The sequence below is a fragment of the Marmota flaviventris genome, chromosome 20 (assembly GCF_047511675.1).
Source record: "Marmota flaviventris isolate mMarFla1 chromosome 20, mMarFla1.hap1, whole genome shotgun sequence".
NCBI classification, from domain to species: domain Eukaryota; kingdom Metazoa; phylum Chordata; class Mammalia; order Rodentia; family Sciuridae; genus Marmota; species Marmota flaviventris.
In genome coordinates, this window is record NC_092517.1 from 18,578,203 (window position 1) to 18,591,572 (window position 13,370).

At 61.6% G+C, this 13,370-nt stretch overlaps 1 protein-coding gene across 4 annotated transcripts in view; it reads left to right on the forward strand.

The window, feature by feature from the left end:
* Iqsec1 (IQ motif and Sec7 domain ArfGEF 1) overlaps nucleotides 1–13,370 on the forward strand; it is a 198,047-nt gene that overhangs the window by 127,882 nt on the left and 56,795 nt on the right. The window contains exon 1 of one of the 4 annotated variants that reach the window (XM_027931927.2): nucleotides 21–106. The exons of the other annotated variants lie outside the window; for them this stretch is intronic. The gene's annotated coding sequence lies outside the window, so the exon portion shown is untranslated. Of the gene's footprint in view, nucleotides 1–20; nucleotides 107–13,370 lie in introns of those variants that run through there. 4 annotated transcript variants of the gene reach the window in all.

A 13,370-nucleotide genomic window follows, 5' to 3' on the forward strand; every position in this document is an offset into this window, starting at 1 on the left:
ACACCCCAGGACCTGCTGTGGGGAGGGCCACTGTCCCCGTACCCCGGCGGAGCAGTCAGGCCGGGCCCCAGGGCCCCAGGAGACCTCGGCCCCCCCCCTGGACACTGTGAGTACCACCCCGATGGCCCGGGGACCCAGAGACTAGTGGCAGCCAGGGCGAGCGTGCGGGGACTCTGGGGTCCTCCTCTGTCCCCCGAGCTCTCTGGGCCCCTGTGTCCCTGCCTGGTGGCCCAGGGCCTGGGGTCTCCACGGCTGCGAGAAGGGGCGCCTCGGCTGTGGGAGGAAGTGTGTGGCTCCTGGGGCCACCCAGGGCCACCTGGGGCCACCCGGGCTGCGCTCTCGGGCCCTGGAGTCACTCAGACAAACAGGGACTCCTGATGGCACCCATGTCACAGCTGGGCACACTGAGGCCTCTGGGCACAAGGTCACCTTGGCCGCAGGAGCCTGGTGGGTGCCGGCTGCTCCCTGCTCTGTCCCCTCAGCCTGAGTTGGGGACTCTGGGCAGAGAGAATGGTGGCTTTGTCAGGCCTCTCTGGCCCTCTGTCCCCAGGGCCCTGTCCCCGTCTGGCGATGCCCAGTCCACGCCCCACCCCCGCCCCGTCATCAGGAGCTTCTGACAACTGACGGCTGCAGTTCTTCATGTCTTTCTGGAATGATCCAGAGTGGAATCTTGAGGATCTGTGGGTTCCCCAGAGACTCAAAGGGACTTGGGGGATAGTCCCCAAGTGGAGCTGGGCCCTGGGACATGCCAGGAGGAGGGGACATCTGCGGCAGGTGTGGCGTGTGAGGAGGAATCGGGCCCAGAGAGGTGCTGTGAGTGGGGACACAGTCCAGGAGTTATCCGCCTTCAGGAATGGCTAGATCAAGGGGACCAAGTTAGTGGTTTGGACTTCCCCACAGCCACCTCCCGGTGGACTTTGGTACTTTCCTTGTGGACCTTCCCGGCTCTGTATCTGGCAGGTAGTGAATGCTCAGAAAACACTCCGCTGTCCCCAGCCCTGTGACCGGCTGGCTGCAGGGGCCAGGCCGAGGTGACCAACACATGGCTGTTGTCTAGAGGCTGCTCCAATGCCCCCAGGAGGTGGGACGGGAAACAGGAAATGACCGCACAGGGCGGTGGGCCTGGGTGGGAGCTCAGAGCCCCAGGGAGCCCAGAGGAGGAACGGAACCTGGACCCGGGTCTCCCTGAAGGCTTCCCCGAAGGCTTCCTGGAGGAGGCGGCAGCTGAGCCCTGGGTCAAGTCAGGACCCGCCCACCCCAGGCCGGGCTGCGCCTTGCGGTTCCTGAGTTCAAAGTCAGGGTCTGTGTTCATGGGTGTCGGAATGAGCCCCCGGGTGGGTGAAAGGTGACCCCACAGCTGGGGACGCAGCTCAGTGGCCAAGCACTTGTCTAGATTGCGGGACGCCCCAAGTTCCACCTCCATCCTCAAGAAAAAGCCAGGCATGGTGGCAGGCGCCTGTCACACCAGTGACTGGGGAGGCCTAGGCTGGAGGATTGCAAGGTGGAGGCCAGCCTCAGCTATTTAGCAAGAACCTAAGCCACTCAGCGAGACCCTGTCTCTCAATACAATGCAAAGTAGGGCTGGGGACAGGCCCCTGGGTTCAGTCACTGGTCCCCAAAAACATTTGGAATTTCTGTCGCAACCGTTTAGTCCAATTCAGATTTTTTTTTTTAAAGGAAAATAAAATAAAACCCAAACAGGCGGCCTCAGCTGTAGCCGTGGGGGAGGAATGAGCACTGAGTGGGCGCCGACTGTGTGCGGGCGCTACCTGGGGTCACTGTGTCAACCCACCCTGCGGAGGAGGGGCCGCAGAGGTTTCTGGGTTCAGGGCTGAGCCCTGGTCTCAGTGCATCAGGGGACGCGTCTCCCCGACTCCGTGGTCTCTGTCTGCCACGCGGAGGCTGCTGGGTGCCACCCCCCCTCTCGGGGACCTATGGGGAAGTCACCGTCCTCAGGACAGTCGCCTGTCGCAACCCTTCCCAGCAGACGGTTGCCCAGCCTGGGATCCCGCAGTCACCCGAAAGCCACCAGGGCCTGCCAGAGAGCAGAGCAGGCCATGCATGTCACAGCGTGTCACAGCCGGGAGCCCTGGGGGAAGTGGGAAGGCAAAGTCCCCACTCAGAAGTGGCTGGGACCGCCACCTGCCCCCGAGCAGCCACAGGGAGCCAGGGGTCCTGGGTTCTGGGCACTGAGCTGCTCAGGTGCCACCCAGTCTGGGGCGAGCCAGGGGAGGCGCGGGCTCAGGACAGGCAGGGTTAACGCCCTGGCGCCATAGCAACGGCTTAATGAAGGTCCCCAAGTGAAAAGACCTTTCTCAGTTGGAATTTATGCTACTTAAAAATGGTCATTGAAGCCGGGCGTGGTGGCACATGCCTGTAGTCCCAAGAATGAGCCACAACCCACCTTCTTGATTTTTATATTTTATTTAGAGTTAGAGTCTCGCTGAGCTGCTCAGGGCCTCGCTGTTGCTGAGGCTGGCCTCCACCTTGTGATCCTCCTGCCTCGGCCTCCCGAGCCACTGGGATGACAGGCGTGGGCCCTGCTCTCCTGTTCTTGATACCCTGTCAGACACGTTTGTTGTCCTTTAAATCAATAAGAACGTCTCCGTCTGGCCAGGACACAAGTCACACGCTGCACCTGTTACCAATCCTCCTGCCCCCGGGTTTCTGCGGGGAGCTGGGCAGGAGATGGAGAGGGTTGAGGCCCTCAGCCTCCTCCAGAGGAACTCCCCTCCGTGGCCCCCTCAGGCATTTCCGGGGGAATTTCCGGGGGAAGTGGTCAAAGGAAGGTGACCTGTCACCTGGCAACGGGTGAGGTGGGGACCTCACTTCCTCTTTCAGCCCCAGGGGCACACCCCCCTCCTGCCTCCCTGCTGACGTCACAGCCTGCCCCAGTCATCCGGCCACACCCAGGGGACCCAGGCAGCGAGGTGCAGTGCCTTACTGTCACTGTCACTGACTCGGGGAAGTCCCAGTGCTGGCTCCTGGCTCTGGACGGCCCCTGCGTCTGGCAGGGCCTTGGGTGGGTCACAGGACCACTCTGGACCTTGGTGACCTTGGCCAGTGGCTGTGCTGTTCCTTCAGGGCACATGGAAGACCCTCTGTGAAGTCCCCGGCCGGGCCCCGCGGCTGGGGTCCTTCGTCAGGGGTCTCATGGGGTGGGGGGCTCTGGGGCCCAGGAGGTCGGGTCCAGGACCCGCCATGGACAGGCTGCGACCCTTCTCCCCGGCTCAGGGAGGGCCTCCGGGTCTCTTGTCCGTCTGTCCTCTTAGCTCCCTGTGACGGCAGCGTGTGTCCTGCTATGTCCCACTCCTGTGGCTGGACCTGCTGTGGGGTGTCCCTGGTGGTGGGTTCCTCTGTGAACATGGGAAACTGACGTCCATTCACTCCCCTGTCTCTCCCAGTCCCCTCCCCTCCCTTCCCTCCACTCCTTGCGTCTCATCCAGTGAACTGCTGTCCCCCCCCATTGTGGGTCAGCATCCACCTGTCAGAGAGGACACTTGGCCTTTGATTTTGGAGGACTGGCTTATTTTGCTTAGCATGAGAGTCCCCAGCTCCGTCCATTTTCCTACAAATGCCATCATTTCGGTCTTCTTTAGGGCTGAGTAATATTCCACTGTGAATGGACCACAGTTTCTTTATCCATCCGTCCACTGAAGGGCATCTGGGTTGGCTCCAGTTTAGCTGTTGTGAATTGAGCTACTATAAACACTGATGTGGCCGTGTCCCTGTCGGGTGCTGATTTTAAGTCCTCTGGGTATAGACCGAGGCGAGGGACCGCTGGGTCACATGGTGGTTCCATTCCCAGTTTTCTGAGGCGTCTCCATCCTGCCTTCCATGGGGTCTGCGGTCCCCCAGCCATGGATGAGTGGCCTTTCCCCTGCCTCCTTGCCCACACTTATCGTCACTTGTATTCTCGGTGACAGCCACTCTGCCTGGTTGGGATGGGACCTTGGTGTGGTTCTGGCCTCCTGGTCTCTAGCAGCTGCGATGCTGGACGTCCCCTGAGCTGGTGACCGTGGTGTCTCTCCCTCTGCGAGGCGTCCACTCACCCCTTGGCCCGTTTACTGCCTGGGTTGTTGGTTCTGTGCTGTGACGTCCCTGTGGTCACTTTGCATCCTGTGGTCAGTGCACTCGCGGTCTGAGGTGCTGAGGGAGACTGTCCCCCATCCCGAGGGCTCCCCTCTGTCCTTGATTCTGTCCTTTGCTGTGAAGGAGTCCAAGGTCTCTGCTGGATCCCCAAGGCCCTGGCCTGGCTGGGTCTGGGTCCCCGCAGGCGGGGTGAGCGGTGCGTGTGTCCCTGTCACTTTTCTTCACATCCAACGACGCCATGGGTCCTTTTTCGTGTTGGGGCTTTTCTCTGGGGTATGTGTGGCCCTCGGTAGCTATTTCTTTTTTTCTTGTTACCAGGGATTGAACCTAGGGCTGCTTGACCCCTGAGCCCCATCCCCAGCTCTTTTTATTTTTAATTTAGAGACAGGGTCTCGCTGAGTGGCTGAGGTGGAGGCTGAGGCCTCCACCTTGCGATCCTCCTGCCTCAGCCTCCCCAGCCCCTGGGATGACAGGCGAGGCCAGCCAGGCCCGGCTGGAAGTTGGCTTCGGATCCTCAGGGGTTGTGACCGCTGGCACAGGAGGCTTCGTACCCCTGGCTGCAATCGCCACATGATGACAGGGAGCCACTGGGAACCACTTTGGGATGAATTCGAAGTTGGTGGATTTTACTTCTCCAGGCGACGTCTGTTTGGGCTTGAGCGACGCCGATGTGTGAAGCGCAGCGTGTGTTTGGCCTCCCGCGGCGGCGGGCAGACATATGGGGTGCAAAATCCTCAGGGCTCCCAGCCTGGGAATCCTGGGAACTCTCAGAGCTGGCGTCCCTGAGCACATGGGACACATGGGGACCTGCCGTCGGGGGGCCTCCGGGGACGTCTGTGTGGCTGGTCTGGGCTGGGAGGTGAGCAAGGTGCCCCCCAGACACTGCATCCCCTGCCCTGTCCCCACTCTTGAAACCCGTCACCCACCAGCCCCAGACCCCTTCCCTCCCACCCCGTCTTGGTGACACTCTTCAGAGCTGTGCTGGTGGGCGGCCTGGATGGCCTGTGCTCGGGGCCCTGGGCTGTTTTGCGTTGCTGTAACCAAACGCCCGAGACTGAGTCGTTTATCAAGGAAAGAGGTTCCCCAGGTGGTGGGCGGGGCGCTGGAGTCCAGCACCCGGGGAGGCCGAGGCAGGAGGATCGCCAGTCAAGGCTTGCGGCTTAGCAAGGCCCTGTGTCAAATTAGAACTAATAGAAAGGACTGGCCACGTAGCTCTGTGGTGAGGCACCCCGAATTCATCCCCAAGCATTGCCACAGGGGGACCCGGGGACAGGGTTAGCCAAGCAGCCGGTGCCAACCTCTGTGACCCTCGCCCCTGGTTACTGACCATGAGCTGCGAGGAAAGCAGCCCAGTCCAGAGGCTCCAAGCACCCGGGTGGCCTGGCTCAACACCCACCCTCCAGAGCCTACTGGTCCCCAAGAACGGGGAGCTGCTTGGATTCTTTCTGAGGGCGATGCCCGGTGACCTAATCCTCCCTCCTCCTCCTCCTCCTTCTCTCTCCCTCTCCCTCTCCCTCTCTCCTCCCCATACATACTCAGGATTTAATCTAGGGACGCTCCATCCCCGGGCCACATCCCCAGGTCCCCAGCCCTCTTTATTGTTTAAGGGAGGTCTTATGAAGTTGTAGAGGCTGGCCTCAAACTCGTGATCCTCCTGCCTCAGCCTCCCAGACACTGGGATGACACATGTGCACCACCAACCTGCTCTCATCATCTTCTAAAACCTCCATCGTCCCTTAGAGGTCCACCACCTCCCGATCCTGTGACATTGGGGATCAAGCATCCAGAATGGGAATCTCTGGGGTCCAAACCACCCCCAGACCACCGCAGGCTCTTCCTCAGTCTGTGGTCCCCAGTGGTAAAAGCTGTGAAGCTGTGACCCTCTTTGCTGAGTGGGGACAGAATTTGACTTCCTTATAATCTGGGGTGGCAGGACACAGATGAGTCCAGGGTCCCGGACGCAGGTCCACTGGGAAGCTGAGAGCTGATGTAGTTGATCCCACACCCACTGACCCTGGTGCAGGAGCCCCCCAACCCCAACTGCACCCAGCACCAGAGAGAGGGATTGGTGCATGGGGGGGTTCATGGCTGAGACTCCTGCACATAGTAGATGCTCAGTAAATACTGTGGGATGAATGGACAAATGCACGGATGTCAGATGTGGGCACTGCACCACACTCCGGCCCCTCTGACTGTGTCCCCTCATTTGAGTCCAACAGACATGTGTTGAGAGACTTGTTCACAGCTAGATCATAGGTGTCCATGGATCTATACACGTATGGCTTCCTTAAGAATCACGAGAATCCCAGTGCCGTGGCCCACTCCTGTCATCCCAGTGGCTGGGGAGGCTGAGGCAGGAGGATCACAAGGTGGAGGCCAGCCTCAGCCACTTAGCAAGGCCCTCAGCAACTCAGCGAGACCCTGTCTCTAAATAAAATCTAAAAAGGGCTGGGGACGGGGCTCAGGGGTTAGCACCCCTGGGTACAATCCAGATAGCAAAAAAAAAAAAAAAAAAAAGGGGGTTGGAAGATTTATTTTGAAATAATTTCAATCTCAGGGCAGAGCTGCAAGATTATCCAATGAAAACAAGTCTCTGTCGCCTGCCTTCCACCCAAACTCATCATTAGCAACATTCCACCAAGTTTTCTCTTAAAAACATTTTTTCTTCGTAGACTGTCTTGAGAGGCCACCAGGAGTGTGCGATGGGTTGACTTTTACCCCTAAATAACCCTTGTGTGCATTTCTCCTGAGATATAAGAACAGGCCCGGGCTGGGGGCTGGGGGCTGGGGCTGGGGGGTGACAGGCAGACTGGTGGGTGGAGCTCAGAAGCAGATCCCTTGGCTGCCCTGTGTGAGGTCCTGGGTTCCGGCCCCACCTGCAAAAGACACATGAAAAACATGTCATTCCGTTCCCCGGTGTCCCCAGGGCCCAGGGGCCACATTCAGGAGAATCAATGTTTACACAAAACCCAGGTCTAACACTCAGCCGGTATTTTGCCTGTGTCCCCATCACACCCGATCCAAGTCCCTTCACTGCATTCAGTCATCGTGGTTTGGTGAATCTTTATTAAGGTATGACTCACACATTGCAGATCGCACTCGTGGTTTCTAGAATATTTATGGTGTTGTGTGTCCATCACCACAACCGAAGTAGGTTTTTTTTGGTCCTGGGGATAAAACCCCAGGGGTACTGATCCCTGAGCCCCGTCCCCAACCCTTTCTATATTTTATTTAGAGATAGAGTCTCGCTGAGTGGCTTAGGAACTCACTAAGTTGCTGAGGCTGGCCTCCAACTAGCAATCCTCCTGCCTCAGCCTCCTGAGCCTCTAGGATTACGGGTGTGGGCCACCCTGCCTGATACCATTTTATTTTAAATCCTTACCATCATCATGTGAAGAAAGTTTGTGGCTGTTTCACTCATTCCTTGACCAATTTCTTAGTCCTTGGCAATCACAGATCATGCGTGTGTGTGTGTGTGTGTGTGTGTGTGTGTGTGTTTGTGCCTGGAAACTGAACCTGGGAGTGCTCTCCCACTGAGTCACCTCCCCACCCTGCTGTTTTCCAGTCTGACTGGCTCCTTGGCCCAGGCTGGCCTTGAACTTGCTGCAGCTGGCTTTGAATTTGAGATCCTCCCACCTCGGCCTCCAGTGTTGCTGGGTCACAGGCTGCGCCACCGCCTGGTGGAACCTCTGTGGAGAGGGCTTCCCAGCGGCCCGTGCCCATGGACCCGCACAGCCTCTGGCATCTGGCTTCTCTGGTTGAGCGAGAGGGTTTTGGGCCGTCCATGATGGACTGGGTCAGTACAGCACCCCGTGGAACCACCTTCCATTGTGTGGATGGACTGCGGGTTTTCCGTGTCAAGTTCATAGGCATGCAGACCCTTTTTGTCCTGGGGCTATTATGCATAACTCTGCTGTTGACACTTGCATACACAAGTCCTTGAGGACATATATTTGCATTTCCCTTGGGCAAGTCCTTGGAGCAGAGTTTCTGGGTCACAAGGTAATTCTGTGTTTACTTATTTATTATTTGATTGATTGATTGATTGATTATTCCAGGGCCTGAACCCAGGGGTGCTTCACCCCTGAGCCCTGTCCCCAGGCCTATTTTGTATTTTATTTAGAGACAGGGTCTCATTGAGTTGCTGAGGGTCTTGCTAAGTGGCTGAGGCTGGCCTCCAACTTGCGATCCTCCTGCCTCAGCCTCCCCAGCTGCTGGGATGACAGACGTGCCCCCCCTCCCGTGCCTGGCTGGTGTTTCATTCTGTAAGAGCCAAACTGGTTCCAAGGCGGCTGCCACTTCTTCCCTTCCCAGCAGCACTGTCCGAGGGGACCAGTTTCCGCAGAGTCTCTGCAGCATTGGCCACTGTCTGTGTTTTGAGTGTAGGCGCGTCACAGCGCGTGGAGGCTCACCCTGGCTCTGATTGCATGTCCCTCAGGACTAGCATGTGGCCATGGCTCACTGGACTTTCATGAAATGTCCATCCAGGACTTTCGCCCACTCTGGAATCATATCTTATTATTGGATCAGAGGAGTTTGCAGAAGCGCTCTCCCAGGGCCGGTGGGCGGTCTCTCTCCCCCTCTCTGTCTTCTTCCTCTTTCCTTTTTGTGGGTGCTGGGGACAGAGCCCAGCCCTCACTCCCCTGTGCTCTGTGCTGGCTCTGTCCCCAACCCTCTTCAAGGTCCCAGGTGACAGGGGGAAGTTTTGGATTTTGAGGTTCTTGTGGCTTGGGCGTGAGGGGCTCCCGACAGCTCCCATCATGTCGGGGACTTTCAGGGGTGAAGTGATTAGACTGTAAGAGCTGTGACTGATGTCCCTCCCAGTGGGACTGGAGTCACTGGGAGGTCACTGCAGGCAGAAGGGGTGTCAGCAGAGGTGGGTCACTGTGGGCCCTGCACCAGAAGGCGTCTACCCTAGGCCCTCCTCCCTCCCTCCCCTCCCCCTCCCCATTTGTGTGTCCAACGCCACAAAAATGAAGTAGGTTTTTTTTTTTGTCCTGGGGATTGAACCCAGGGGTACTGACCCCTGAGCCCCACCCTCCCTCCCCTCCCCCTCCACACCCTCCCTTCCCCCTCCCCACCCTCCCCTCTACTCCCCCCACCCTCCCCTCTCCTCCCCCCACCCTCCCTCTTTCTCCCTCCCCCCTCCCCCTCCCCCTCCCCCTCTCTTCACTCCCTGCCCCACCAGGAGCTAAGCAGCTCCCTACACCCCAGGCCCTTCCTCCAGGATCCTCATCTCAGGCCCCAGCAATGGCAGCAATGGCAGCCCCTCTGTGGCCTGAGACCTGTGACACCCTGAGTCCCAGGTCAGCTTTCCCTCCTCTGAGTCGCTGTCTGGCCACAGTGACACACAGGTGACCCAAGCTCTCAGTTTTGGCCGCTGGTATCTGATGTTGTCCGTCACCCTCTGCCTTCATAGAGGGACCCCCCGGGTTTGGGCCGTCCCCTGTAGACCCTCCATCGTTCTGAGTTACTTTTTGCCTGTGGTGAGTGGTTGGGGTCCAAGTGCGTCCTCTGCCTGTGGACACCCAGTTGTCATGATACTGGCTGCTGGAGAAGGATCTTTTCCAGTGAACTATCTTGTCCCTCTTGTCAAAAAATCACTGGACTTGTGTGCGTGCTGGGCCTGGAACCTGCTGAGCCCACGGTCCTGATGGTGCAGTTTTAAATGTGATTTCCATGATGATGAAACCCTCCCACTGGGCACAGGCCTGTCATCCCAGCAGCTAGGGAGGCTGAGGCAGGAGGATCAAAAGTTAGAGGCCAGCCTCAGCAACTTAGTGAGGCCCTAAGCAACTCAGCGAGACCCTGTCTCTAAATAAAATACAAAAAGGGCTGGGGACGGGGCTCAGGGGTGAAGCAGCCCTGGGTTCAATCCCTGGTACAAAAAAAAAAAAAAGAATTTTTAAAATTGTAAAATTAATTTCTAATTCTTAGAAAACTTCCAACAATATGGATGACATCACATGGGGGAGGGGCTCAGGCCTTGGTTATCAAGCCCGATTAACCTGCCGCAGGCTGAGTCCTGCGGGGAGGGAGGGAAGATGTCCCCTCGGAAGCTGGACCAGCTCCTTACCAGTAGCTGTACAGTCTGGGAAAACCTGAAGTGCTCAATAATTGCTGCAGGTTGGAGAACAGGGCAGCCAGGCCTGCACTTGAACTCTGCATCGGAGTCCCAGCCTCAGCAGTCCTGAGAACGCAGGCGGGAGACCTCCGCCAGCCTGCGTGTCCTTGTGTGTCACCTGGGAGGCTCATTTCTGCCTCAGGTCCATGAGATGTCCCATAGAGTGGCGGACAGAGTGCCCGCGTCTCACCTCTGACCTGTGTGTCGCTTCCTGGGCCCCTGCGCACTGCCACCTGGCCGCCTCCCTCTGTCCCCGAAGCCCAGAGCAGGGAAGCGCCTCGCCCAAGGTCACACAGCTCCTCGCCGCGGAGCCGATGTCCATGACGTCACTCGCGCGGCTGGACCGCCGCAGCCGAGCGCTCGGGCCGCCGGTGTCGCCGCGTCTGGGCGCCAGGGGGCGCTGCGGGGCGGCCTGCGCCGGGGCTGCGGGAGGCCGGGGCTGCGGGGAGGCCGAGCCTCGGGCCTGCGCTCCGGGGTCGGGATCGTCTGTGCGCCGCCCCCTCGTTCCCCTTCGGGACCCCCGCGCGCCCCGCTGCGGTGCTGTCCCCAGGCCCGGCCTCCCCCCCGCGGGGCGATCCCCTCCCGCCGCCCGGGACCCTCGGGCCGCGCCCACCCCGCTCTCCGCGACCGCCCCAGGCCATCGAGGGCCGTCCCCGGGGTCCCGCTGAGGCTGGGTCAAGCCCGCTGCCCCGAGGGTCAAGGCCACGTCCACCCCGCCCCCCGCCATCGGGGAGCGCGTGTCCGCAGCGGCGGGGGGCGTGGTGGCCGGCGACACGGCGGCCGGGCGCGCTGTGCGGCTCGGGCCAGCGGCTTGCCGTCTCTGAGCCGCGTCCTCGGACCCGCGGGCCGGCGGGGCCTCGGCGGCCGGGCATTGGTGGCCTCGGGAGGGGCCGCGCCTGGCCGGGCGCTCATTGGCGATCGCGGGGCGCGGAGGCGATGCCGGGGGACGCCGCGTCCCGGGCCCCGAGGCCGCTCGGCCCCAGCGACCCGCGCGCCCCCTGCGGTCCCCAGCTCGGGTGACGTCGGCGGCGGGGGCGGCACCGCGCGCTCTCCGCAGGGGAAACTGAGGCCGGCGCGGAGGCCCCGCCAAGGTCGGCACCGCGGGGACAGGGACGGGGACGGGGACGGGGACGGATCGGCTCCGCTCCTCGGTGCGCGCCCCCCCCTTGGCCCGCCGGACGCGCAGGAGCCGCGCCCGCCGCGGGGACGGGGACGGGGACGGGACTGCGCGCGCTCGGCGGCGGCTGCAGGCGACCCGCGAGGTAGGCGGCGGCGGGGACGCGGGGACGCGGGGCCGGGTGGGGGCTGCGGCGCTGGGACCCTCTGAGAGCTCCGGTGGCCGCTGGCCGGGCCGCAGGACGGAGCCCGGGCGGGGACGCGGGGACCGCGGGGGGCTCCCGAGGAGGCCGCAGTGGGGACACCGCACCGCGGCTGCGGCGACCCCAAGGGCCGCAGGGACGCCCGGGCCAGCGTTTGGAGCCGGGGCTCTGCGGGTGTCGCTCCCGGGAGCGGCCTCCGCGGCGCTGCGACGCTCTAAGGCGACCGTGGCGGCTGCGGGTGGCAGGTGCGCGGTCCTCGCCTCGGGCCGTTGGCGGCTCCCCCAGCCCAGCCCTGGGGTCGCCGCGCACTCCTCATCCCCTCCCCTCCCCCAGCCGCTCCTGCCTCCCGCGGTGGCCGGCCGAGCCTGGGTGGCCGGAGGTGGTGGCATCCGAGGAATTCGCCCCGAGCCCGGGACGCGCCGCGGGCGGGGGAGCAGCTCCGGGAACCGCAGCCCCAGGCTCCGCAGCCGCCCTGCCCACCTCCCCGACCTCGAAGCCCCTCCTGCCACCACGTGGGGAAGGGACCAGGGACCTTTCTTAGCTCTGGGGACCCGGGGCTAGATCCTGGTCTGGGGGGTAGGGTCAAGGGACCCCCCCCTTGGGGGCTGGAACCGCCACAGAATCTCAGACCCGTCCTGGAGACAGCAGGATGTTGGGCTGGGGCAGGACACCCCTCTGACCTGTCCCCAAGGAGGGGACCCTCCTAGGCCAGAGATTTAGAGGGGCAGCCCCTTCACCCTGACCAGCGTGGGCTGCCCCTGGTCAGCACAGGGGCAGGAAGGAGTGGGCAGCGCGGAGCCTTGGCTTCCCCTGTCCCCCTACCTCCCGCCCGCCCTGGGGACCTCCTTCGATGTTCCTGCCAGGAATTGCCACTGTAAATGGCCGAGCTGTCCACGGTCACAGCTGATCAGTTCCTGGAGCAAACGGAGCAGAAAGATGATAGTGGGTGTCCCCTCCCCCTGGCCCTGGCCAAGCCAGAGGCTCCCAAGGACAGAGGGGCCCTGCCCGGCCAGCTGTGTGGCGCTGGGCATGCCCCAGGGGCTGCTGGGAAGCTCTTGCTGGGCTCTGGGAGGCGACACTGGTGGGTGCTCTGCTGGGCTCCTACCCCATTCTGTGGTCAGTGACCACCAACCGCGGGCCTGGGCAGCCCCCTTTGAAGGAGTCTGAATGGAGGTGACATAGCTGTGGCCTTCTGGTCAACCTCCCCTGCCCCGTGTTGTGCCCAGGCCTTGGTACCTGCCGGCGACAGGAGCTCGGACTCCTAGCGCCAGCCCAGAACCCGCTGCAGGGAGGGAGGGAGATGGTCCCCAGCCCCCGGCCCCCTCCCCAGGCAGGAAAAGGCAGGCAGAGGTGGCCCGGGTGCCACATGCCACAGCCCAGCTGTGCAGGATCCTGCAGGAGAGAGCATCCCGCATCCAGGAGCTGGCCAGCGCCAAGAGCGCGTCCAAGGTCACAGGGCTCTGGGTTGTGGGCCTGTCCCCTGTCCTCCAGGACCCCGGTCATTCCTGAGATCTGCTGCCTGGGGACCCCCGTGCCCCCACAGAGGTCCCTGAAGAGGGGACCGAGGCAGGAGACCTGCACTCGCTTCCCTCTGCAGGGGCCCTGGCTCCTGCCCGGTAGGTTTGCAAACATTCAGTAATCTTGTGTCTCATGACTTGGAGTTGACACTTGTGTCCAAAGCTCCTTAAAGGGCCGGTGGCAGCCAGGCGGGCCCTTCCAGCCAACCTGGCCTGCCCCACCCCTCATGTCCCCATGGCGACCGCTTTGACCCCTTCCCGCCCTTCCATGTTGTCCAGAGGGGAGGGCCAAGGGGACACCAGAAGAACTGGGACCCT